Source organism: Rhipicephalus microplus, chromosome 4 (assembly GCF_043290135.1).
Source record: "Rhipicephalus microplus isolate Deutch F79 chromosome 4, USDA_Rmic, whole genome shotgun sequence".
Lineage (NCBI taxonomy): Eukaryota > Metazoa > Arthropoda > Arachnida > Ixodida > Ixodidae > Rhipicephalus > Rhipicephalus microplus.
The window spans coordinates 114,094,714-114,121,062 of record NC_134703.1 but is presented as its reverse complement, the minus strand read 5'-3'; the positions used below and the strand labels follow the sequence as shown (position 1 = coordinate 114,121,062).

The following is a 26,349-nucleotide window of genomic DNA, read 5'->3' as shown; positions in this document are numbered from 1 at the left end:
TAATGATTGGTAGGTTCGTGCTGTTCTACGTCCCAGTGTGACTCAAGGTTGCGAGAGCAACCATAGTTGCTACGGTTAGGTTAGAACACCAACTGGCATCCCTCCGTACACGGGTATCTGGCATTTCGCCTCTATCAAAAATGCCGCAATCGGGTTTCCTTTCCAGCCTCGACTCTGTGGTCGTCTTCGGGGCTCAGAAATTCCCGTTAGACATCTAAGCAGTTTCAACTACTTGCGATGAACGCTCCTTCCATCTTACCAGAAAGGATGTCACACCGTCGCGGCCCGTTCGGAGCAGAGGCGAAAGGACTAAATGTGTGGTGACTAGAAAATATTCAATTTTATTATAATCTTCTTTTGCGTGCATTGAATGGTTGAGTGGTCAAGCCTTACAAAACCTACAAGATAAACTGGTAATCGTGAGTGGATCATAATAAAAGTAATTACAGTACGTTAAAAAAGCTAGTTTCGTTTCCGTCACGTCACAACGCCGTATGTGCTTCGCATAAAGAGCTCGCACAAAATATCGTAACGTTTCCAAACCGCTCAGTTCCGTGGCTGGCGTTCAAAGTAGGCGGACGTCACGATACCGTTGATCTCTGTAGATGCGCGGCGCGAAAGTCGACTTAAATGTCAAAATAAAATATCTGTCGCATCAACTGAGCTTCACACTTGCCAAGAGGCGTCTTATGTACATGATATCTTTATGGCAAGGTAAACGCGCCTTCGAAAATTGGTGCCAGTAGACTGCACGGTCTATCATCCTCGTCCGCGGAAAATGAGCAAGTGCAGTTTCGAAGACGAGAAGGAACAATAAACTTCGTTGAATGTCTCGTACAAGGCTGGAGAGCCCGCCTAACTGCTTCCACGTCGGGATCGAGAAGTCAAGCCTCCTGGACCTTTGATAGGCCTACTGGACAGCCAGGAAAACTTGCTTCCAGGGTTCTTGCAATCTGATCATATCCTTGACAACCTGTCAGGAGTTATGCTACAGGGCCAAGCGACCAGCAATCCCAGAGTAAACTATATAAAAAACAATCATCTACCTTGCATGCTATACATGCAATGTAGAATTCGGATGCTTTACAGGTATTCATATCTTGAATGTTAATTCATTCCTTGTATCGTGCAGGGGAGTAATATACACGTGTTTGTAGATGTCTATGTCAGTGTTAATGCTTGTGTCCTGTTACGTCTGAGCTTCTAAGAGAGAGAGGGGAGAGAGAGAGCACGCAGACAATCATCTTTTTGATCGGTGATGGAGCCTCGAGTTCAGGGATGCACCACCATGCGTGATTCTGCGGGATGGCGATGGCGGAAACGTCGATGATGAGAACAGGGCGCCACTTCTGCAGCCCTAGCTGGGAGCGGAGATAAGCGTCTGTACGAGATGGGGACAGGGACAAGAAAGGTGCGAATAAGATTCCGCGAACCTGCTAAAACAACAAAGAGATGACGAGGAAGGTTGCAGGTTAATATTAGCCTCCGGTTGGCTAACTAACCTGCAATATGGCGGGGAATGTGTTGAGAAGTGGTTATAAATAAGAGAAACCAGGCACCATTCTCTACAATCGTTGCGATAGCATGGCTCAGCGTGTTGAGGGGGAAGAGGAGAGAGGGGGAACAAAAAAGTAGAAATGAAAAGCAGATCCCCAAGTGAGAGGATTAGAAAGAGCAGGTACCTCCAGTCATTTAGACTCCACAGAAGAAAGAGTTGTAGATAGCAGTAGAGCCACACTAGAGAAATTCGCTTCAGCACAATTAGAATATGTTGTGTAGCTGGAGTAAGGCTTTGCCTGTCATCAATTACATCCCGGGTAGACTTTCGACTGTTAAATCCAAAAGCATCAGTTAAGCGGAGCGCTCGCCTAGCCCATCCGGTCTGCATGTCACCGCTGTGTTTTGTTGTCGATGTGTTGTGTAATAGCGGAATGTATGTTGCGCAACCTTCCGAACTTTAGCAAACTACGCAAAATACGGCACCGCGTCTCCTTTATCACTCGCTGTGCTTTTGCCGCTCTCAATTCTAGTAAGGACAATCCTAACTAACACTACAGATGTTTTTGCTGTTTTTTCCCCAAAAATTACAACGAAGTTGTCACGCTTCGATGCTGGCTATCAGAATACAGATTGTCAACGAGCCACCTGTCGTTCAGAAGACGATGTGTCAACACATAGCTTAATAGTAGCGAAAGCCACTAAAGCACAACGAGCGAGTAAGTATATATAAGATCGGTACGGTAGTAACATACCGTATTCCCTTAACTTGCTAAAAGGCTATCAGCAACGACAGACTTACCAATGCCACCCCTCCCCCTCCTCCTCTTCTCCTGAAACTCGGTTTACGCCGGCTCTGTCACTTCCCTTTTGCGGGAAACCACGCCTGAACAACAAAGCATAAAGCATTATGATCGAAATTATTTGCGACAGAAGTAATCCACACATTAGTGCCCGCAGTGAAATTATCGGTGTTAGCCTACATAAAAGCGCACCATCTGCGCGCCACTGCATGCGACGACTCTTGCTACGTATATAGCTGGCCGACCACAGTCACGTACGCAGTGGAGACTCAACGGCCCTGCTTCACTGACGACAACCTTTGTTCGGAGCGCGAACAAAGACGGCGTCAGTTGATCGTTCACGGTGCGACGCTGCGCGTATACTCTACACGAACCACATCCTGTACACGGGAATTCGGCGGATTCGCCCAGCGATGGAAAAAAAACGGCCGCCAAGTTCCTTCCTTTGTAATAGAAAATGCCATACTTAACAGCACTCCGCAAAGTGATTACTGGCATTGATTGGCATTAGATTTGTAGTAACTGTTACTGAGTCTTCCGCTAACATAAACAGTCCGGTAACCGGTGTCAGTAACAGGCGAGGAACTATAAACTTGTTTGAAAGACACGAACTCCATTTCACAAAATCTCGCTGCATTTCCCGTTACAGAGCACAACAGGGTCATACTCTAGCCATGTATTAGACAGTGGCGTACCAAATCCTTGACGAGTGAGGGGGGGGGGGGGCATCACTTAATTCGCTCCCGGAATACGTATTGTCGTACAGCGAAGGTGATATGGGGTGGCTGTGGACTCTAAATCGCAAGAGTGATTTGTATCAAAAGTTTCTGGCTCGCTATACAGGTCCCTTCGTCGTTTTGTCGCGCCTTAGCGACGTTACGTACGCGATATCACGCCTCACATCTTTTGGCCATCGCTCCAGGAAAACTGACGTCGTACATGTCGCCGGGTTGAAGCCATACCACGCGCGACACTAACTCGCCCAGTGGGCATTGTCTGCAACGGGGGAAATGATACAGGACATTTGTTGAAGTAGGGTAGAGTAAAGTGAAGTGAATGTGTTCTGTGCCAGGTCTGACTTCTGCGACCATCCATCATCCCGCCTGTACAATAAACATCTCTCACCCGTAACAAAATATAAACGATGGATGAACATGCGCAAATGTTTATTTCTTCCAAAGTTTCCGCAGGAGAGCCTTCGTCAGGGAATCCAGGGTACACGCAAAAACGCTATTTTTAAATAGATCAGTTCGGCCGCCCCCCCCCCCCCCCAACACGTGCTTAACTATTATCGTCATAGATATGGCATATATCGTGTCACTATCAATACGCATAGTAGGCACTTGTGCGATATAGATATGACTGAATGAAAAAAATGTAAGCAAGGCACAGTTTTCTACTAGAAAGTGTAGGGTATGCGCAGAAACATGCAAACGAACAGATAGACTGTCATGTCTATCTATATGTGATGGTGGGTGATGTACACGGAGGATATGTGCGTTGCGCGATCATATCCGAGCAAGCGCCTCTTACACCACATCACTTTGTGGATATGGCGGCGATTTTAATGCATCACCTCACAACTCTCTCCATAAATACAATTATAGTTCATCCTTGCCGAGAAAGAGAGAGGAATAAGCAGTGCTGCATGTGTGAGCTTCCTTAAGTCGACTTATCGCAAAAAAAAAACCACGGATTTTACCTATCTCCCTGTTTCGTGGGATCAAGTTTCAGAGAAAGCTGAGCTTCCCACTGCTCGATTGCACTGTTTTACTCGTCACCACTTTGAAAGCTGCTGCCACCGTTACAAGGTACCATAAGCAAAACTGATCACAGTTTTGGTTGATAGAAGACTGTAGCGCCAACCTTTATTTTTTCTTGTTTCAGAACGGCAGAATCAAGCATTGAAAAGAATTCATCACACTCATAGACTCACAGCAGCTTCGACAGAGCAGCAGTGATGCTATTACTTTTCGACTGAAGATAATTATTTTCGTGAAGCAGCACGTGGTTTCATTAGTCGATAAACACTTTGCTCATTCCCATATGTAGCTGCATCAGCCAGCCAGGCACAGCAGAACAAAAGCATGAGTCAGTGATGTAATCGTACAGGGCCCTGTTCAGGGCTAGCCTGCTCTGAAATGCTACAGCACAAGGCGCAAAAGCGTTATACTCTTTGCGGTGCGCACCGCAAAGAGTCTACTGCAGAAATCTTCACAGCAGAATTGTTGGGAATAATTCATTATATGTAACATTTTCTTGTAATATATTGGTCCCCTCGTAACATTATAACTGAGTGATTACTGTGGTCAAAGAAAACATCGCCTCAGTTTATTTCCCCATCCTGCAGCCAACATTGACCCCTGTTAAAAGTGGGGGGGGGGGGGGGGAGGCTCAGCTTTCCTACCTCTTCTTGAGGCAAGGGGGGGTCTAGCGCCCTCCACCCCCAGCTGATGCGCCTATGGTAATAGATGAAACAATACATTCATTGTTGATGGGACGGCCATATATGCAGATGAGAATCTGTTAAAGGTTTATTCAATATCCGCCCTGCTGCTGAAATTCTAGTGTTGTAGAATATCTATGATGCGGAACCAGTTATGTCCGGCCGATTCGACTCTTCGAAGATGTCAAAGGTTTTCGTTATTGCATTCGAAAGATATTGCGTCAATAAAAAGACGCGAAATATAAAACTAAGCTGATGCTAAAGTCTTCTAATGTAAAAAAAAAAGACCAGCCACACACATTCGTAAGACAGTGCGTTATTATAGGCAAGACAAAGAAATGAAGATGGAGGGCATGTGACTACGTCCTTTTCAGGACTCGTTATCATTGACATCATGAACGATAGCGGTCACACGGGCGCAAAAAATTGTTTCTAGTTAAATTTGCATCTAATTGCATTCTAAAGGATACAAACTATGGCGGAACACAGCACGAAAAAAAAAAAAAAAACTCTGATCGCTCATTATTTGAAAAGCGGCAAGATCTCAGTGTGCGAACGCGTGGATTAAGTGCTCGATACCATGAGGTTACAGCGAGTATTGTCTAAACATCCACGTTGGAGATGCAGTGCAGTCATTGCCAAATTATTCATAATTCAAAGTTGCCTAGTAGGAGAAAAGCGTGTCGTGATTTTCTTCTCTAAGATATTGCTGCGAAAACTTCACTTTTCGACGTCTAACATTTTCGGGAGGAATTCCACACGTAATAAACTTTTGGCTCGGCAATGTTGCGTCTGGTGTCAATAAACACAATGTTGTTTATGATTCCTCAAGGTTGGGCGTCTGCAAAGTAAGCGCCTGTGTAGAGTTTAGCTTCGCAAATCCCTTCTTGGCGGCGAAATGTCAGTGGCTGATATCGACAGCTATGTAAGTCGTCGCAAACACCCAGGGAAATCTGCGCGGCTTGCGGGAAAGGCTGTAACAATAGGCGGCGCCTTTGTGTGAAACGCGCAGATAACGCCACCCTGACAGCAGGGCTTCTCCTCGACGGCCGTTATTACGGTGCGATAAAGAAAGGACGAAAGCAGCGAATCGGGCCGACAGAGATAAGCTTCGTGGAAACAAGATCCAGGGAGCCGCAAAACTGCGTTGGGTCTGCATGTGTCCGGAGTCTGGAGAGCTCGAGTAAAAAAAAAAAAAAAAGCTAAAAGACTTCGCCGCGTCTTGACGAACCGCGTCGAATATCCAGAGCGTGGTAGATAACCACACTATAATTTCCTTTCAGTAAACGCCATCTGCTCTATTTATTGAAACTCAGGGCCTGACTTACTCAATGCAGAGCTTCCTTATCCCCATACCGATCGTCATTAAAAAACGCATTAATACTAATGTCCAATAACTACAAGTCATATATATGGCATTCAACATTTTAAAAAGACATTCATGTGCATTCCGCCAGAGTTTCTCATACGAACGGCAGTTGGAGCCATTGACATGTGCGTATACAATTCTTAGACACTTCAATATACGGGCCAGATGTGTGCAAGCTTTGCTCCGAAAAACAGCTCATTGGAGGAGGCCTATACTTTGCCAGAACGTACCAACAGACCCGTCAACCCTTACACATAGTTCAATTATATATGTGTAACGACATGGAACCTTCATAGGTGTACTTTAACTGCTGCTGTCCTCTTTTTACAGCGAAAGCTGTTATGATATCACTGTTCGGGTCACGCGCCGTTGCATGTTGTCCGCCGCCGCCGCCGGTGTCCGTAACCACATCACGCAAAATTAGGAAAAAAAAAACCTTGCACTAATGACACAGTGGGGCTGGAACCCGGGTCCGCCGGGTACCAGCCCAATATTGTAGCACTGAGTTACGCCGGTGCTTGTAACTTATCCCTTGCCTTAGGCAGGCATGACCTAGCACAAATGACACAGTAGGGCTCGAACCCGGGTCCACTGAGTGCCAGCCCAGTATTCTACCACTGAGCTACACCGGTTTTTTTTCTTTAATGAATGAAATTATCACCAGTAAAGTACACACAACATACGACATCAGAAGTCAGGCAAACACACACAAGCGTCAAGAACGGGAAGCCACTCCGGAACGGGCTCAAAAGTCTCGACAACACTGCGCACTTGAGCAGCTAGCTGCTTCTCGGTAGACAGGTCTCGTCGATAGTGGTGGCTCGGCGTGTCTGTCGATCATGCGACTTTTCCATAATGAATAAAGTCCCAACAACATAAACAAGTCGTAAGGAGTACTATCAGTCAGACTCTTTTTGAACGGAAGGAACCTAATACCATAAGCTGTGATTGGAAGTTCTTTTCTTAACGTTCTTTTTAGAATATCCAAAAAATAAAAAGCGTCACGACAATGAATAACACAATGCTCTATAGTCACAGGTTGGTTGCAGAGTCTACAAAATTCACTGTCAAGGGTACGTATATTAATTTTTCATTCAGCCACGTTTTCACTGGCAGCGTGGAAGTGTGCAGTTTAAAGAAAAACGTTTTCGCTGAAGGAGATGTGCACATTCTACGTACACGAAATAATACATCGTGACCAGGCAGAAGCGAATATGGCTTTCGATAAACAGGTTCGGGGAAAAGGTTATTCACAAGTGCAGCGGATAAATTTGTTCTGTCAATAGTATACAAATACTCTAAGGTAAACCTGGCTTTCGAAAAACTGACAGTATCAACAATTTCTTTTAGGAATCCCCGCAACGGCAATTCCTTAGCAACGCTTGTTGTGACATGAATAAAAGGAAGACGGTAACATAGACGGTTACGAAGAACCGCTAATAGAAATGGGTGACACACATCCTTGAGGTAAAAAAAATCGCAACACCAACTGTCGCACGAACAAATGCACAAGGCGAAGGCCACCCTTTTCAAGTGGAAGAAAACGATTGTCTCTTCTCATGGGTTCCCAGGAAGAGCTCCAAGTAAAGCAGGCAAATATCCTATGAAAGGCTTGAATGTGCACCCGAGAGCAATGCAACACATGCAGAATATAAATAAGCTTTGACACAAGGAATATATAGCACGCTTTCGCTCTGGCAAAAATGGAAAGCTCCCGTCCATGCCTGGTTGCCACTTTTCGGCGGAGGATCGTAGTTATCGCAGCGGTCCAGTGTGGGCCGCTGTTACGATAGTTATCGAGAGGCACACCAAGGTATTTCATAGAAGTCGCATTCCAATGAATATTTGCGAAGACCGAAGGAGTTTGGGCCCACATGCCTAGCCAGAATCCACTACCTTTAGTGCTTGTTAGTTGTTGTCAAACTTGCCTTAGGCAGGCTTGATGTCGGAAAAGCAATCGCGTTAATGCGACTTATAAAGCGGTTTACAACAGCTAAAAAAAGAACCAGTCGTCGCATAATGCGAATAGTGTAACGAGTGGGCCGTCCAATGCTCCAACCCGTTACAAAATCTTGTTCTTGTCCCCCTATTAACTGTGGCACATACCTACTTCACCCTTAATTCCTCGTCGTCGTCAGCCACTGCATGGACAATTGGCACAAAATTCCTTGCTATTGTTTAGCGGATACCAAGCTTCTCAGAAGAATTACGAAAAATAGCATAGCGAATGCCGGCCTACTACTCTGAAGTTTATTATTAATGCCATAGGGACATCAAACAAGTGTGCTTGCAGTAGTTACCCAATGAGTGTTTTGAAAAGGCTCCGAAAGGCCGCCCTTCCAGCTTTCGCTGTGACTGTGCTGCGCCTACCTCGCAGACATGGCGTTTTTTTTTTATTTTCGTTGTTTCTCATGATGAGTTTGATGATATTAAAATGCAGACAATGGCAAGAAAGGTGCTCCAGAAGCATTTTGTTTTTTACATTCCTAGTGTAGTCATTCATTGCCTCGTATGCTTGCACCAAGATCCCGAAATCCCCGCAGGCTGTTATAAGCTCTCCTCGTGAAGCTTATATAGCAATATTTATATTGCTTCTGTTAATCAATATATTTTTTCTTTCAATAACATCCACATAAGAAAAGTACACGTCGCGTTCATCCAACTGCATTTGCAAGTTAAGCCACACAACAGAAAGTGCTGTCGCCTGTGGCTAACACACAATACTGACGTTATAGCACCGTACGTCACACATTCGTGGCGTGCCCGTTCTGCATCTTGTCTGATTGCGCTTAGTGTTTAAAAACAGGCGCAACTAATCATAACACCGCGAGGGCCAGATCTTCGCCCTCGGTGTCAAAGCACACAAGCGGAACATGAGACCTCGAAGGACAACTCGAGATAAATTTAGAGATGAAGCGGGCGCTGTTTTAACGCGCACGCAAATGCGAGCGTGAAGCCAACGCTCTTTGGACAGGGTGACGGCGACGCGTTGGCAAGGAGTCACGCCTGCAACCTAAACTGCGTACAGCATATATGATAGGCACTTTCCAGTACGAATGCGAAAATAACCATTGTGCTCTGACAGTGTCCGCGAGTAAGTCATTTGGCGTAAATCTAACATGCAATATTCGCTAACGCGCTACAACTTTGGTACGAAGCAACAATGGCCAATGAAAAAAAAATAATTATTATTATAAAAAGTAACGCGACTGCTTTTATCTATGCATTTGCCATGTTTAAGCGAAACAAGCTTCGCTGAGAACTCACCGACATTATTATCCCAAAATAGCCAGCTCCAAATCATCACCCCCCCCCCCCCCAGAACAAAAAAGGAAGACACGCAAAAGTTGATCTCGCACAAGAGCAAATACAAAGGCTTTTCTAACTAAGATATTTGCGCGATACCGACTAGTTAGTCTCATTTTAGAGCTATTACGCTATAACGAATAACACGTATAACGAACCAGCTTATGGGCTCGATGCTGCGAGGTTCGACTGTGCTTCAAAAGGATTTGAACTTGAGCGTTCTTATTGCAATAGCAATGAAAACTATTAGCTGGGTTTTGCCGCCGGCGTCGACGTAGGCGTCGCCATCGCTCACCGTATATGCAGACGTATCTATACATATACATTATATATATATATATATATATATATATATATATATATATATATATATATATATATATATATATATATATATTGAATTAACTTGCAGATAGCACATAAGAAAAGGATCGTATTTACTAACGTTCCGGCCGTGGCACGGCCTTACTCTGACGAAGGCCGTGCCACAGCCGAAACGTTAGTAAATACGATCCTTTTCTTATGTGCTATCTGCAAGTTAATTCAATATAGAAAATACCCGGACCTGTCGTGCCTTCCCTTCAAGTTCTATATATATATATATATATATATATATATATATATATATATATATATATATATATATATATACATATATATATTTATATAACATGCATGAAAAATTGATCCATAAAAAGACTGGCGCGCGGAATCGAACGTCGCACCTCCACATGAGCGCAAGGCGTTAACCACTGAGCCACGTACACAGGAACACGTCCTTCAACGTTCGAACGGCAAGCTATTTATATCTACTACTTACCGCTGGTAACGGGCATCTCGGGGAGGGGGGGGGGTCTATCGTGCTTTTAACATTACCAGCACGATGACGCAATGAGCGCACGTCACCAAATCGTCACGACGCAGCGATGCGCGCTCTCATCTCCCACACGTAGGGCCATTCCACGCGCTTCCCGCACAGCCGCAACGCATGTGCCGGGACCCCTACCGCACGCAAGCGGGGAACCAATAATTCAATTGGCGACGCTCTTTCACCCTCCGCAGCGTCACCAATTGGCTTATTTGTGCCCCGCTTGCGTGCGGTAGGGGTCCCGGCACATGCGTTGCGGCTGTGCGGGAAGCGCGTAGAACAGCCCGTACTTTGCCCTGCAGAAAAGAGGAGGACGCTCACTCGAGCACCCTTATCTCGCGCTGGGGAGGATCATACGTCTTGGCTGGCTTTGGGCTTTCACACGAACGACTCTGTTGCAGTTACCGGGCGCACAAATGTCACTTCAATCGTTCTACAGTCTCCATTTGCGAAAAGAGCGCGCTTTTCAGACACAACGAAGCAAGAACTGAGACGCTTATTCGCGTTCATTTGTACCTGTGTGTACGTTTCGTGCGTCATTTGTGCGTGAAAAACGCGGGGCACGTTTCGATCTGCTGGCCATTCTGCGCATGGCCTTCCCAATTTGTTGCTATCGCGTTGATTGCTTCGCCTTTGCGGCAATTTAAAGCTGTGACATTTTTCGCATACGGCTTCATCGCAAGCAACGGCGCGAACTAACGGGACAAGTCCAGTCTTCTTATGAAAAGTGAAACAGGTAGCGTCATGCCTGCTGCAATTCTTGTTTGCATTGCATCTTATCGATAACAAACGAAGCGCCGGCTGCTACTGATGAGCCCGACCCGCGAACGAGCTATCAGCGAACACGTCAAACAGCATGCAGCGCTACGAAACCGAGTGCCGGAACTAAACACTCGCTAGACACCGCGTGACTCCTTTTACTATAAAGGGCCATTCAGATTAAGTGCTCTCGGAAGATAACTTTGCGAGATAGTAGCGAGCCCCGCAGCACTGCGCCCCGTTGCGCCCCCAACGGCGCCGTGCACTCGGGAACAACGTGCCTCGCATATAGTGCGTGCTTCTGCAGCACGGCAACATGGAAAATCTGTTGGTGCATTTGGTGTCATACTTAACACATTTTCAGTCATCAGTACTCCACTGTGGCGTAAAAGAGCGGAATAGTGAACTTTGGCGCTGCTGGCGCAAGCTACGCTTGAATGGGCGATCGCAGTGTGCAGAGAAGTAAAAAAACGGCGCAGTTGAAGCACCACTGCAGACTGACACCCTGCCAATGCGGGGATACCACCCCAGCTGTGAACTAATCTGGCGGTGACATGGAACGCGGACAATTATCATCATCATCATCAGCAGCAGCAGCAGCAGCAACAGCCTGACTACGCCCACTGCAGGACAGAGGCCTCTCCCATGTTCCGCCAGTCAACTCGGACCTCTGCTTGTTGCTGCCACTTTATATCCGCAAAATTCTGAATCTCATATGCCCACCAAACTTTCTGTCTCCCCCTAACCCGCTTGCCTTCTCTGGGAATCCAGTCAGTTACCCTTAATGACCAGCAGTTATCCTGCCTACGCGCAACTCACCTGGCCCAAGTCCATTTTGGGCATACATAAGTTAAAGTCAGATAATGCAATTTGTATAACAAAAAAAGCTTATGCTTATTATGCACTTTGGCACAATTTGCGATATAAGCATATGTATATCGTGGCTTGCTTGGTATATATATATATATATATATATATATATATATATATGCCAAGCGAGCCCCGTCAGCAGTATAAAACGAAGTACATGGGTTGGCGGCTTCCAGCTGTTCTTGATTAAGATAGTTGGTTTTTTTCAGTAACATTCAAGGCCTAACTGCTCTTCTAATTTTTTTCTACTGACTAAAATGTGTGTTTTTTTGAAGCCTTCATGACACTGTTTGTTCTCTTTGTACATAAAGTTATCATTTTCGCCTAACTCTCTCGCCTATATTATGTACGGTTACCACGGCCAGGCATCGAACCCACGGCCTAGAAAACACCAGCCAAGCGCCACGGCCGTCACGATCGAACGACCGTACTACAACGATATTACATCCGCACGAAACACTCGAAACCGGACGCACTCGATTAGCTGCATGCAGCCTATTAGGTCCCACGCGTGCCGCATGATATCGCATGACGGCCCCGAAAGGCCGTATAGGCCACACACACACAACCGCGTAATCGCCGAAGTGATTACCGAACGCCGGCGACACCAGAGGGGCAGGCACGAAGTATCGTGGTATACTGTGAGCGAGTGTTTAATTTTTGTCAGAATGACGAAGAACAAAACGCCGTTTTAGTGCCATCAATGGTTCGTCCGTGCCTGCGGCTACGCACAAGAAGGCCCGCTCGACGGCTCAACATGATAATTGATTGATATGTGGGGTTTAACGTCCCAAAACCACCATATGATTATGAGAGACGCCGTAGTGGAGGGCTCCGGAAATTTCGACCGCCTGGGGTTCTTTAACGTGCAGGCTCAACATGATAGCATACCAGGGAATGATACTGCCGTTCATTAGCGCAGCCGGTGGGGCGGGTGTTTTCAACTCCCTCACCACGGAAAAAAATTTCAATTTTGAATGTGTGCTATATACTCACACATACAAACAAACGCACTAAATGCATAACGCAAAGATTAGGCCCTCTGCCCATTGTATCTCAACTCCCCCCCCCCCCCGCGCAAGAACAAAAACAAAAAAGAAACAACAAACGAAGTATGCTCTTCATGCTTTTCTTTCTTGAAAACACACTAAGGTAAACAGCAATGAGTGCTCCTAGGTGAGTTTTAGAATAGCGCACCGCGAGCCCTTGCGGTGCGGTAGCGGCCACTGCATGCGCATAAAATTCGTAATAGCGAATTTTATTCCCATTGCCAGCAGAAAATTCGTAATAGCGGGCGGCGTGTGCGACTCGCAAACGCTGGTTTCGAGGCTACGGTGTCGCTGCGATTGTGGGTTGCGGTTTGCAGCAGGGCAAACGCTATTCTAAAACTCATACGGCGCCCTCTATGCCGGGAACGCCCGCAGCGCCTGCAAACGTTAGTTATTCTAAAACTCCCTAGTGAAAAAATCACGGGGTTCATGCAACGCGCGAGAAGTCGCGTTAACGCGCACGGAATATTGCGTGGCAGAAACGTAGAATTACGGCAGGTGTCAAACGAACGAATGAGTGGTCTAAAGGCCCTACAATTGCAAAGCGCTCGAGCATAACTTATCATCATCATCATCATCATCATCATCATCATCATCAGCCATCAAACCAACAAACGGCGAATGAAGCTGCTTACGTGCGCGTCTTGGGGGCTTCGCAAAATGAAGAATAACGGCGTAGAGGGAATGCGTATGGTCCTGGGTTCGAAACCAAGCACACGCAATCACATATAGTTCGTTTGATATATTAATTAATCTGATACGTTACGGAGGAAGAACATGCACAATGGCTTCTCGTTGGGTCATCCAAGAAGTGCTAACATGTTTAGCAACGTTTACATTTCAAAATATGAAAACGATTTGCAGTAATTTGTACTCCGGTACGGGGTCATTAAGAAAAGGGTCGTGTTATTCACTGGATTCCAAGAGAAGGCAAACGCGCTAGGGGGAGACAAAGTTAAGTGGGAAGATTATAAGTACAACGTGGCTAACCCAAGTACAGAACCAGATTGATTGGCGGTGCATGGGAAGCCCTGCTGTGGGCATAGTCAGGTTGTGGCTGTCGATGATATTGACGATGAATGGAAATGTGTACGAAGCTATCGTAATCATCATTATCAGGCTCACTACTCTGGGAATCCCGTCTGTGATCCTTAATGACCAGCGCTTATCCTGCCCTCGCGCTACGTGCCCTGTCCATAACCATTTCTTCTTGGTTTCGACTAGGATGTCCTCACAACTCGTTTGTTACCTCATACGCTCTGCTATCTTCCTGTCCCTTGGGGTTATACACCTTTCACTTTCCTTTCCATTGCTCGTTGCGTCGTCCTGAGCCTAAGTTGAACCTTTTTTGTGATCCTCCAGGTTTCTGCTCCGCAGGTAAGTACCGGTAAGATGCAGATGTTTTATACCTTCTTCTTGATGAATAGTGGCAATCTACCACTCATGATTTGAGAATGCTTGCCAGATGTGCTTCACCCCATTCTCATTCTTCTAGTTACTTTAATCTCGTGGTTTGGCTTCGCGGTTACTACCCGTTCTAAGTAAACATACTCTTTTACAACTTCAGCGCGCTGCTATCTCGAAGCGCTGTTCTTTTCCGAAGTTGTGCTTCACTTTCGTTTTCTGCATATTAATTTCAAGGCCTATTTTTCTGCTCTCCTTGTTAATTCAATAATCATGAATTGCAATTCGTCCCCCCAGTTACTCCGCAATGCAATGTCATCGATGAAGCTCATGTTACTAAGGTACTCTCCATGAACTCGCATCTCTAACTCTTCCCACGCTGGGCCCCTGAAAACTTCCTGTAAGCCCGCAGCGAATAGCAATGGCAACAGTGGCCGACCATTACGCAGCACTAACCAAACTTGGCATGCACCAGCGAACACTTAGCCAACGCTAGCCGACTACAGTCACTACACTTCAGCGTTAAAGAGCCGCGATCAACAATGGGGAACAATTTGAATGCAGTGGTCCACAGTACACCAAGGGTAGTGATCAGTTTGATACTGGGCACAATTCATACACAACACTAGGTTATACAATTTTAGTACCGGTGCTGGTTTTATGCGAGTAAATTCGGTGCATCTCGTGGAACATACGCCATGTCATGTCCTTTATTTATGTAACGCATGCTGAGACAGGCCAGCTTTAACGCGGATGAGTTGCTATCTAAGCCATCCACGTCAAGCCATGTTCACACATACAGACTCTGGCATATAACAAGCTTTAGTACAACGACCGAGAAGGCTTCACGACGTATGCATCATGTAATTTGTGCCTTCGGTGGGACATTTTGGGTCAACAAAGCGTAATTTGAAACAGCACTTTAAATTGTCCGTGCAAAACTACCTGTCTTGAAAGGGTATACATCGCGTGCAAATGTGTAACGAACAATCAATGTCCGCAGCTCTCAAAATTGACTGAAACTGAAAAATAAAGTTTAAACAAAAAGAAATAAACAAAAGAACAAAAAACAAAGAAACAAAAAAAGAAATAAACATTAACATTGCAGAATCAAGCGATACGCCGAGTGATAACGTGCAAGCAGTGGAAAGAGAAAGCGCGATAAGAAAGTGAAACCGCTCAGAAAGCCGCGATATCCACAACAGCCTTCTGAGCGAGCTGAAACGCCTGAAGCTGCTCAGCATGGGTTCGCTGTACCTAGTACAGCACGGACGACGTGAAGATAGCAAAAGGGAAACACGATAGCGGTGTATCTTGTGTATCTGCCGTGCATTTTTTTTTTTGCTTTTTCTTAGCCTTCGTAGTGTGTACTCCGAGGTTTAAAAGGGTGCCTCGTTACGCTTCTTGATGACTTGTCTTGTAGAGCACGCTGTGAGGCACACAGCTAATGTGCGCGTGCATGTAAACCTTCGCAACGCCCATTTCTACTTAGCCTGAAGGGGATACTGACGCAAAAAATTTTAGCCTCGCGTTTTTCTGCTGCAACGTGTTGCTGGGTGCCTGTCAGACAAGACACGACACATCGTTTGCTGCAGCACGCGACAGATACGTAATGAATTACAGGCCACCCATTATCGATCAGTTTCGGTTTGAGAGAGCTTCAAAAACTGGGTGCAACTGTCGCCACCTAGCGCGTGCAGCTCTTGACACGTCCGCACACAGAATTGTGGCACACTTCCGCACGGTGCACATCAAGAACTACTTTCGAATAAGAAGCGAGGCTACAATGTCGCCAAACACAAAGCGTTCTAAACATGCGCCACGGCCACGCACTTGCAACCAGCCGCCGAAAAATATAGACTGTGGGAACAAACGCGGAAAATGAAAAATGGCGGCTGTGACGTCAGACGATATCCCTAACGCCTTATTTAAAATATATGCAGAGTTGTGTGCGAAGTATTTACTCGTATTGTTAAAAAAAATCTCTCGGTGACGGTTCGTTTCCGGAGGACTGGAAAACCGCGAGAATCAAACAACTCTTTAAATCTGGTGATAGATCCAACATCGGAAAATATCGGTCCATTTCACTGACATATACGTCATGTAACATCTTCGAGCACATAGTTTATAAACATATAGTCGAATTTCTTGAAAAGTATAAAGTTTTAACAGGTGCACAACATGGCTTTAGACGTGGGTATTCTACATGTACAAAATTAGTCGAAATTACGCCCGATTTTGCCGAAGGTATAAATAAAGGATATCAGACAGACGTTATATGCATGGATTTTAGTAAGGCCTTTGATAAAGTATTGCATAATGAACTACTTCAAAAACTAGGTTTTATTATAACAAATAATACTTTACTGGCATGGATTAGAGCTTACTTGATGAACCGTTACCAAAACGTTTCTCTAAATGGCACCTGCTCGGGTCGAGTTGACGGTGTTTCTGGCGTACCTTAGGGATCCGTGCTTGGGCTCCTAATATTTTGATATTTATAAATTACATCATTACTGATATTGATATTCAGATTAAGCTTATGAAACAGTTTGGTCAATCGAGGTTCAAGTTAGATTATATTAAACCTTCCAAAGAATCATATCATGGTGTAATCAGTGACTATTAATTACGACATTAATTACGACTATTAATTACAACAAAACGGTCTTTATGCAAATAACCCACAAAAAAAAAACACCTTTTCTTCCATTACGGGGAAAACGGAAACACCATTTCGGAGGTCGATGAGCATAAGTGCCTGTGTCTTTCGTTCACAAATAAATGATCATGGTCGAAACACATAGATGTTGTTAGGAATAAGGCGTCGCGGAAATTATTCTTTTTAAGACGATCCCTAAAATTATCAACTCTTTCCGTTCATTATCTTGCACACCAGTCCATTATATATCCTATGCTTGAATATGCCGTGCCAATTTGGCACCCATACGCCAAAACAAATATCAGCAAACTCGAAAGAGTACAAAAAAAGTTGCTCGTTATATGGTCGTTCATCAATTACTGAACTCATCAAACGATCTGGGTTGCCCTTAGTTATCAATGGGGGTAGAATTTGCCGGCTAAAATTATTTTACCAAATAGTTAAAGGGCATTGTAACATAGGCTCCTCTCCCATTATCAATTATTCTCAGGGTTACGAAACCAGGCAAGGACATTCTTTCACGGTAACCCCTTTACTTGCACGAAATAACTGCTTTAAATACTCTTTTTTTCCCTACAGCTATTGCCGATTGGAATAACCTCCCCGACAATATTGTAACACAAGCCTCACTTTCTTTGAAAAATATTTGCAGTAGCTCGTTAGCACCGTTGAATATACTTCTTTTTTTATTATTCGTTCCAATTTATTGCATAATCTTGTTCAATTCGATAAATTTTCTCTTTGAAATTATATTCTGTTTTTTTTTGTTTATTCAGCTTGTTCTTGTACTCTCGCATTTTACAGTTACTATTTGCTGTCAAGTTCCGTTGTGTTATTGTTTATTTTCTCAGTGATATTGTTTTATCTGTATGCATTGTAGTTTTCACTTCATGTATTCTTTTGAGAACCATTGTGCTTTTTTTAATATCATGAATCAACGTATCACACCTGCTATAGTCGCTGCCGGAGACTGCAGTATCAATAAATAAATAAATAAATGAATCATAACATGTTTAATTGACTGCGCGTGGTGACGTGAGGGAAGTAGAGGGTCCCCAAAGGCTCCCCTTTTTTTCAAAATTATTTTAAAATACCTTCCCAGCTATATTCGCTGTTGATATTTTGCAGACGATATAGGAATGTTCCTGGGATCGATCCCACAAGCTACCTCGGCCGCGAAACCTTGTGTCACTGCCCCATTAGCGCAGAAAGATATAGCGCGAAAAACCTGGCAGCGGTTTGCCAAAACACCCATCATCAGGGCAGTAACTTAGCCTGAAACGTTTTTCGCAGGTGGGAGGAGAGGATCAACCATAATTTGTACGTTCACGCGTGCCCCTACGCTACCGGCTGTGCAATATTCAAAAACGCGGGCCCTCTCTTTCCCCCGACAGGTGCAAGCAACACCCTCTAGAGGGTGTTGGTGCAAGCCGGTGCAACTTGCTTCCTTCCTCCAAGCCCCGCACGGCAGACTGCAGCGGCGCGTGCAGCAACCGCCACGCACTGCTGCACGTTTGTCGAGTCGCTCGAAAACACGAGCGGGTCATACTCAACCCCCTCCCCTTCCTTTCTCTCTCCCCCATTCATCTCGGTCGTCGTCGGGCCCGCAGACACAATGCAAAAGGCGCGCGACTAGTAGTGCCACTCCGGAAACGCCAAACCGCCGCAGCGTGCCTCCGACAACAACGAGCAACCAAGGCCTCTTTGGGAGAGAAGGAAGTGGAAGAGCAAAGGACGACCACGTAAACGCACGCCGCTTTTGTCGGTCCCTTAGACCTGAGACCTGTCCAACAAAAACCACACGAATCGCATTTGCAAAGTTGTATCTGCCGCAGCGTAAAGTACCATAGCGCGTGACGTCATGGATGCCTATTCCGATTGTAGTGGAATGACTAACATGTGGCGGTCAACCTGCCTCAATGTGACAACGACCCGGCAGGAACGCCTTTGCGCGTAATATAACGAAAGAACCCGCATCTGATGTTTCGGTAACATTAGAGTGGCATCACGAACTTTACATACCTCTATGCTGGTTCTCCAACACAGCGATTTCCGTGACGTCGATGAATTTCATATTCATTGCAGCCTTCAATGTGCTAGTGTATAAACTCCGACGCGCCGTTTTTTCACCCCGCTGCGGTTGTACACTATAGAATACATAACTAGCTGGGTGAATGAAAGTACTGAGGAATGCTATCAGCAAGCCCTTAATGACGGAGCGTTCCCCTGTGCCCCACCAAGTTCGACATGTCTGCAATAAATTACACTTTTTTGTTCATAAAAAAGAAAAAGAAAGATACGTGTCACTTTGGTTCGCGTGCAATTTTTTTTTTTTGTTCCGTGTACCTACTTTTCGCGACCGATCTTGTTTCTAGCGGCCTTTCACCGGACTCGACCGATGACGTCAGCGAATGCTCATGATGCGCCGCCTTCTCCAGGACGACAAACAACGATCGCTTGCTAAGACAATTTCGCACACGTACGTACGTTCCAAAGCTCCACCAGCAGCGCCGATGTTACCGGACGCTTATGAGCAACTTCATTCCACTAGGCGCTTCCTTAGAGACCGCAGAAACATATGCATGCCGCTAACGTACGGCAAACGCGGTTGCCACGACACGTCGTCTTGACCGCGTCTTTAACACGACTATCACGAACTTTCACTTTGAAACAGCGCGGCTCCTGTATTGACAGTGGTCGTAATGGGAGCGGCGCATGAGACGGCGTTTCGGCAAGCTCGGCGACTATAATTCTCCCGATTGGGCCTCAGACGATCAGCTCGCCTCCATCTTTGACCGCCTGTCTCGTGTACGGCCGTTAATTGTCCGTTTGTTTGGCTACGTTCCTTTGTCTTGTTATACATTTACTCCCGGTATTTAATACATGGACGCGCCGTTTGCGCCAAGTGCTAACTGACCCTCCCGTATCAAAGTCACTTATTGGTCCAAAAGAGGAAGCCTCTTGTCAGTTTCGTGCGATCTCTTCCATTTCGCGTACAATCGTCCAACTGTGTGGCAGCTTGGGCTAGTTGGTATGGCATGACGACAGTTATAGCGCGAGACCTTCTTGTCTGTGTGTCGTCGTTTTGTTCTCGCGCTATAACTATCGTCGTCCAACTGTCTTGTACTATGTGCGATCGTCCTCTTACAGAATGCCAGTATCAGTGCATGCAAATCTTGCCCGCAGCGAGATATGCCTTGACCCCTCAGCAACGTCCGGGGACGTGGCAACGACTCACCGCGTCACGCACCTTCGTTTCGGCGACGGTGGCTCACGACTTCGGCCAGCGCCTCCTAGGTGGCTTTGGCTGGGCAGCCAAGTCGCCTCCCATGCAGACGCGAGCGTCGTGCGTCCGTCGGTCTACGGTCGCGAAATAAAGCGGCACAATAAAAAAATTCGAAACCGGTTTCCCACTGGCACGCGAATGGGTCAAAAAGCGGCGGCGGCGGCGGCTTGCCGTTTTCGTTCAGTATATTCTACAGCGGGCACAGGTGCCGCCAATGCACGACCGCCGCTTTTGCTCTTGGGCGAAGCCGAAACGCAGAGGCCGTCGGCTACGTCGGCGCGATAACTGGGAAATACTGAGGGTGCGATCGCTCTCTCGAAGTAGTCGGTATAAAAAGGCGAGCGACTTCGTCGCTTCGAATATAAGGGAAAGATTGGATCGAGCGCAGACCTAAATGGTAGTGACAATTTCAAAGCACGTCAATCGCTGGCACGCGGCGCGGTATCCTTTTGACTAAAATTATCTTATTTTTATGTTTTATATGCATCATCATGTCAAAAAAACTCCAGGTTGCCAAAGTAACTCGAGGCACTCGACAACAGCGTACGTCACGGCTCCATTGATTGATTTGTGGGGTTTAACGTCCCAAAACCACCATATGATTATGAGAGACGCCGTAGTGGAGGGCTCCGGAAATGTCGACCACCTGGGGTTCTTTAACGTGCACCCAAATCTGAGCACACGGGCCTACAACATTTCCGCCTCCATCGCAAATGCAGCCGCCGCAGCCGGGATTCGATCCCGCGACTTGCGGGTCAGCAGCCGAGTACCTTAGCCACTAGACCAGCACGGCGGGGCATTGTATTTGGGTTTCCTTATAATGCATTCAAACACTAGAAGTCGGATAAAACGACTGTATGTTGCCGCATTGGACAGCCGCTGAAGTGCGCACGCGCCAAAGCAACGATTCGTTTCCGCAAACTCCTGCTGAACGGCAGGGTGATAAAGTTGCTACATGGCGGGCCTGCGCGCAAAGTAACGCGTATAACAAGCTGTCACATCTACACCCCTTCAACCTCAAGTTGCTCGAAACCATTAGCAGAGACAGCGGGTATGGGGAGGAGATTGATTTGATTGATTGATTGATATGTGGGGTTTAACGTGCCAAAACCACCATATGATTATGAGAGACGCCGTAGTGGAGGGCTCTGGAAATTTTGACCACCTGGGGTTCTTTAACGTGCACCCAAATCTGAGCACACGGGCCTACAACATTTCCGCCTCCATCGCAAATGCAGCCGCCGCAGCCGGGATTCGATCCCGCGACCTGCGGTTCAGCAGCCGAGTACCTTAGCCACTAGACCACCGTGGCGGGGCTATGGGGAAGAGAGGGTTCAGATAGCCATTCGAATGTTTTAGGCAAGAAGTTCCTCTTAGCCTAACTTTCTCTTGCGTCCAACGTAACCAGAAGTATCAGAAAGACAGACAGATGGACGGACCTATGGACGGAAGCACGGACGGACGCACGGACAGACAGACGGACGAACGGACGCTACGCGCGACTCTTCATCTTCACTCAGTCCAGCACCTCCTTGCTCAGTGAATATGCTGTGCGTTTTTTTTTCTTTCATATTGCATGCATACATAAATACGCACCCACTTTCCCCTGTGCAAGGCAGCATACCGATTGCTAAACAGGTTAATATACCTGCCTTTACTTCTCGTTTTCCTACCTCATCAAACAAACACACGGACGAACATCATTTCCATTGATACTCCGCAACTTTTGTTACCTGTATCGTGTTGCACCGGCTTCACATTGGTGCACGGAATTCGTACATCGTAAGACGATTAAAGCAATAGTAAGCAACGCTGCCTCGGTGCGAGGCCATGAGTGATCACGACTAGAGAATAAAAGTTCCCAGAGTACAACATGCAAGCTCCCGTGTCACGACAAACGTAAGTGTAACCAGGGTCCCCGCTGAATGACTCCGCTGTAACGAAGTCGGAATGTCAACATGCAGGCACTGAGATTATGCCCATTCACTTCCGTAAACCAGCGCTCCGACGAACAGGCCCACGAAAAGAGAGATCAGTTTTGTACCCTACGTGCGGACAGCATAGACGGTGCGATGGAGAAGGCAACCGCTTCAACAAGTGTACGACAAACGCTGCAGCGATCTGAAACTAATCAACGTAATCGAAGCAGTGTACAGGGTGCACACTGCGGTCCCCGAAACAGTGAGGATGCCGATTGATTACATCATGCTATATATATATATATATATATATATATATATATATATATATATATACATGCTCGTTCAGTTATATTCTGTAGGTACACCGTCATGTGCATATAGTGCGTATCGTGATGAGTGTGTTATTCCACGGTAGCATATGTTACGGACATTTTGTATACTTGGACATTTGTGTCAACGTTTCGTGTGCATTGCGCTTAGTTGTCTGTGTATGCTACTGTCTTTGTTGTATAGACACTTTTTTCAAGTGTGTTGTTACGTACTACGACGGAACAAACTTATTCTAAACTTATGAAATGTGTGGCCCCCTTTTACTTGTTTTGTTTGTTCCTCTACTAGTAACATGAACAATAAAAGTTTCCTTTTTGCGTGTTCATGGCACGTCTCAAAGCTGTCCAAGTAAGACCACCAGAACCTCTAACTAGAGTGTATACAGTACAATAAAACGTACCTAATTAGTTCCGTACATCAAATACCCATGGGGCAGCCTGCCATATTCTGATTCGACATCCCATTCCCGCACTTGCAACAATGCCCATTGCAGGGGTCTCAAACAAGCAGACAGACCTCTTGCTAGTGGCGCGGCCGGCACATGACTGTCTTCGTACCGTAGACATATCTCTTCGAAACCTTTTTTGATAAGTTCTGGTCTGTTATAACTGTTTTGCTGTGCAGAGGTTCATGTTAACTCGGCTACTCCATATGGATAAGTCCTGCATTTAATTTCCTAACTACTTGCATGACCGTTCAACCTTTATAAATGGTACCCGCATTATTTTCTCGCCTATTGCGGTTAATAAATGCCTTGCACGAGTAAGGTACATAGACGCCACTGATGTCAACTTTCCTTTTTCGTAAGGCCCATTTGTGTTCACCATGCGCTTAAGTACAACAGTGGAAGAAAGTCTTTATATTGTACAATCCGCGTCCAAATTTGAGGCATTCGTGAGATTGATATTGGTATGTTTCCCGAAGACTAATGCGAAGTGATCTCAGGAATGGCAACATTAGCTGCTATTTTGATATAGATAAGTTATTTCAGACAGATAAGTTATTCTTTCAGAACTCTACTGCCACTTATTTCGTCATGCTAAGCTAAATAGTAGAAAGTAAACGGAAAATTTTAATTTAGCGTCGAAACTTCAGCGCGTGAACGTCAACATGACGTCACAAATTTCAATATTTTTGAGCGCTTTGTGCACATTAGTTGAGTGAAATTATTCAAAACTTTCCGAAGACTTTTGGTCCTTTAGAACGCAGTGCGAAAAATTCACCCCTATAAACGACTACCTAGCCGTTAGCAGAGGCCGTCAGAAATCTCTGACGTCACGGCAACTTCAAAGCGCCGTGGCCACTTCGCTCTGGCAAGTTTCCTCGTTTAGCAAGAGTCTGATCAGGTTAAAAGTGGTGTTTTCCATATTTTTGTAGCTGTAATGGACGAGAAAATCAGTTTCTCTTTCCAGTGTCTCATTAAATGGAGTAACAAAATGACAGAGCGTTGCCCCCCCCCCCCCTCCCTATCTCACTCTCATGTGTTGTTCTTGACGCTCCGTCCTTTCAACCAGAAGGTGGGTAGCCAATCTCACAGGGCTAACGGCCGTTACGACGATGGTGTTGACTGTTCTACCACGTTCATTGTGACGGAGCCGGTGCGAAAAGCGCTTATATCAAGGTTTTCTCTCCGCCGTTTTTTTTTTTTGTCCCTCATCGATTATGCTGGAGAAATGCGACGCACGTCCACTTCAATGCCACGAAAGGAAAACAAGATGGAGTATAGCCTTAACGCCACAAGACAAGCACGCATTAAGCAACAACGTAGATAAGTTACATTGCTCGTGAACCGTCACGATCAGAATAATAAGGCTGCGAAAAAGACTGGCCCGAATATTTTCCGAGTTCCAGCAAACTGGTCTTCTTAACTGCTGAAGTTGAGATTTGCCGCTTTCAACAAAGTCACGTCAACATAGGCCACTGTTGGGAATGTCGTTCGCTTCGATATACCTTCGCGACATCCCGTTAAAGCACAAAAGTTTTACGGAAGCAGTGACGGCCTGGTTCATATCAGTAGTTAGCGATCGCATATGCTTAGAGCGATGGCAATCGTTGCCGCTTACGGAAACAGGTTAATGGACGGCGGATATCAAGCTTAAAGCGTTTCCAGTCGAAGGAGCGAGAATCGCGTGCCACCAGAATAGGAATCAAATGACGCTCGTTAGGCTATGATATCGCAATAACTGCTTCCCCAAACGACATCTCCAAAGCCTTCGGCGATCGCCGCAGTTATTCCATTGGAGCCAAGGATAGCTCAGCGATAATTGACCAACACGCACGCCAACGGCTCTTGTTGGCGGTGATTCATTCGGGACTGTTTACCGATTACCGCGTTTCTGTCGCGAAGCTACGACAAAGTTTCGATGCGTTTCGAAGTGTGTGATTCGGCCGGATCGTTTGTAGGACCTGAACGAATCGCCAGAAGTGATAACTGAAACCCACGCTCACTTATAAAAGAAGGAACTAGCGTCATCGATAAGAAGAGAATGCACCGATAGCATATCTACGCGCATGCTGCTGTGAATAGGGGGCTAAACATTCAATATCTGAACACTGCAAAACGTCGGGAATTCCGGCCTTTGACCATCAACGTTTCATCACTTATTTTTCCGAGATGGAATACACAGCCGGGCTTCGTAATCACGATAGTGTGCCTAACACCTCATATGTAGCTGCAATACAATTTAAAATATCCACGTGCGTAGGTTGGCCATCGATATCTCACGTTCGCGATACGATAAGCAAGGCCAAATAAACTATCCTACTGCTTCTACGTCATCGCGAAGCACAAGAATTCGACTGGTAACGAAGCCGCGCTCGAACCCCGAAGTGGCGCGTCATAATGTAAGGAACCGACGCTACCCCAGGGTGTGCCAGTGCCTGTCATTGCTCGGAAGTTCCTCCACACCGCGAAGTAAACGCGGACGCAAACGGTCGACCTACCCGGATTCGGCGCTCGATCCAGGCGCTGATTCTCGACATCCTGCTTCTGGCGTGGTCCACTTTCGACGGCCTCCCGGGTAATAATCCTTCCGAGGTCGACACGAGACGTCCGAACCTTATCCTTTGCCAGTTCCTCGTGGAAAGCCCGAGAGTCGTCTATTGGGGACACAGGTAACACGTAACACTCAGCACGTCGTACACCAATGTTCTTCGCGGGCACAGTCACGACGCCACGAACCGAGGGGCACGTAAGGAGAGCCGAGAGTACAAGCAGGCACCGCTCCCACCAGCCAGCGCGCTGCCAAAGCGCCTTTCAAAGCTGCTTGCCTCCTCCTGCGGCACCAGCAGGAGCAAGGAGGATATGCGAGAGAGGAGGAAGGAAGCGGCCGTCGCCAGCGCCCGTGACGACACGCAGCGTAGCCTGCCCACGTGATTTTCGGCGAACCCGCCGCTGGCCTGACGTCACCTGGAGCGTAGTCACGTGACTCTTCGCAAGAAGAAAGCAGGCGGCGCCGTGGTGGAGCAGGCAGCGCGGTGGTTTGGCAGTAGCGCCAGGTCGAGCGACTCGTGTTATTTGCGTTATCTTGGCACAGCTGAGCGAGGCTCTCGCGCAACGACTCCCGCTCGCAAATGTCTGCACAGCGCGCATTCCAGCTGAGAGGGAAAGCTGAGCACCTCAGAGATAAGAAAGTGTGCTCATTCTCGTATTCCGAAACTAGAGTTCAACTTGAGTTCTCGGGGTATCCAATATGGGTGCTCGGTGCGTTAAGAGCAGAGGAGAAGAGTGGCCTTTCTTTGTGTGTGTATTCTTTTCTGTCTCTCAAAGTAGTATGCG

The 26,349-nt window shown here is 46.3% G+C and overlaps 1 protein-coding gene across 2 annotated transcripts in view; it reads right to left on the bottom strand.

Moving 5' to 3' along the window:
- The window catches only part of LOC119172290 (multiple EGF like domains draper), a 95,963-nt gene extending 70,165 nt beyond the window's left edge, over positions 1–25,798 (bottom strand). For both annotated transcript variants that reach the window (XM_037423342.2, XM_075893531.1), the window contains exon 1: positions 25,515–25,798. The gene's annotated coding sequence lies outside the window, so the exon portion shown is untranslated. The remainder of the gene's footprint in view (positions 1–25,514) is intronic.
- Positions 25,799–26,349: the final 551 nt, after the last annotated feature.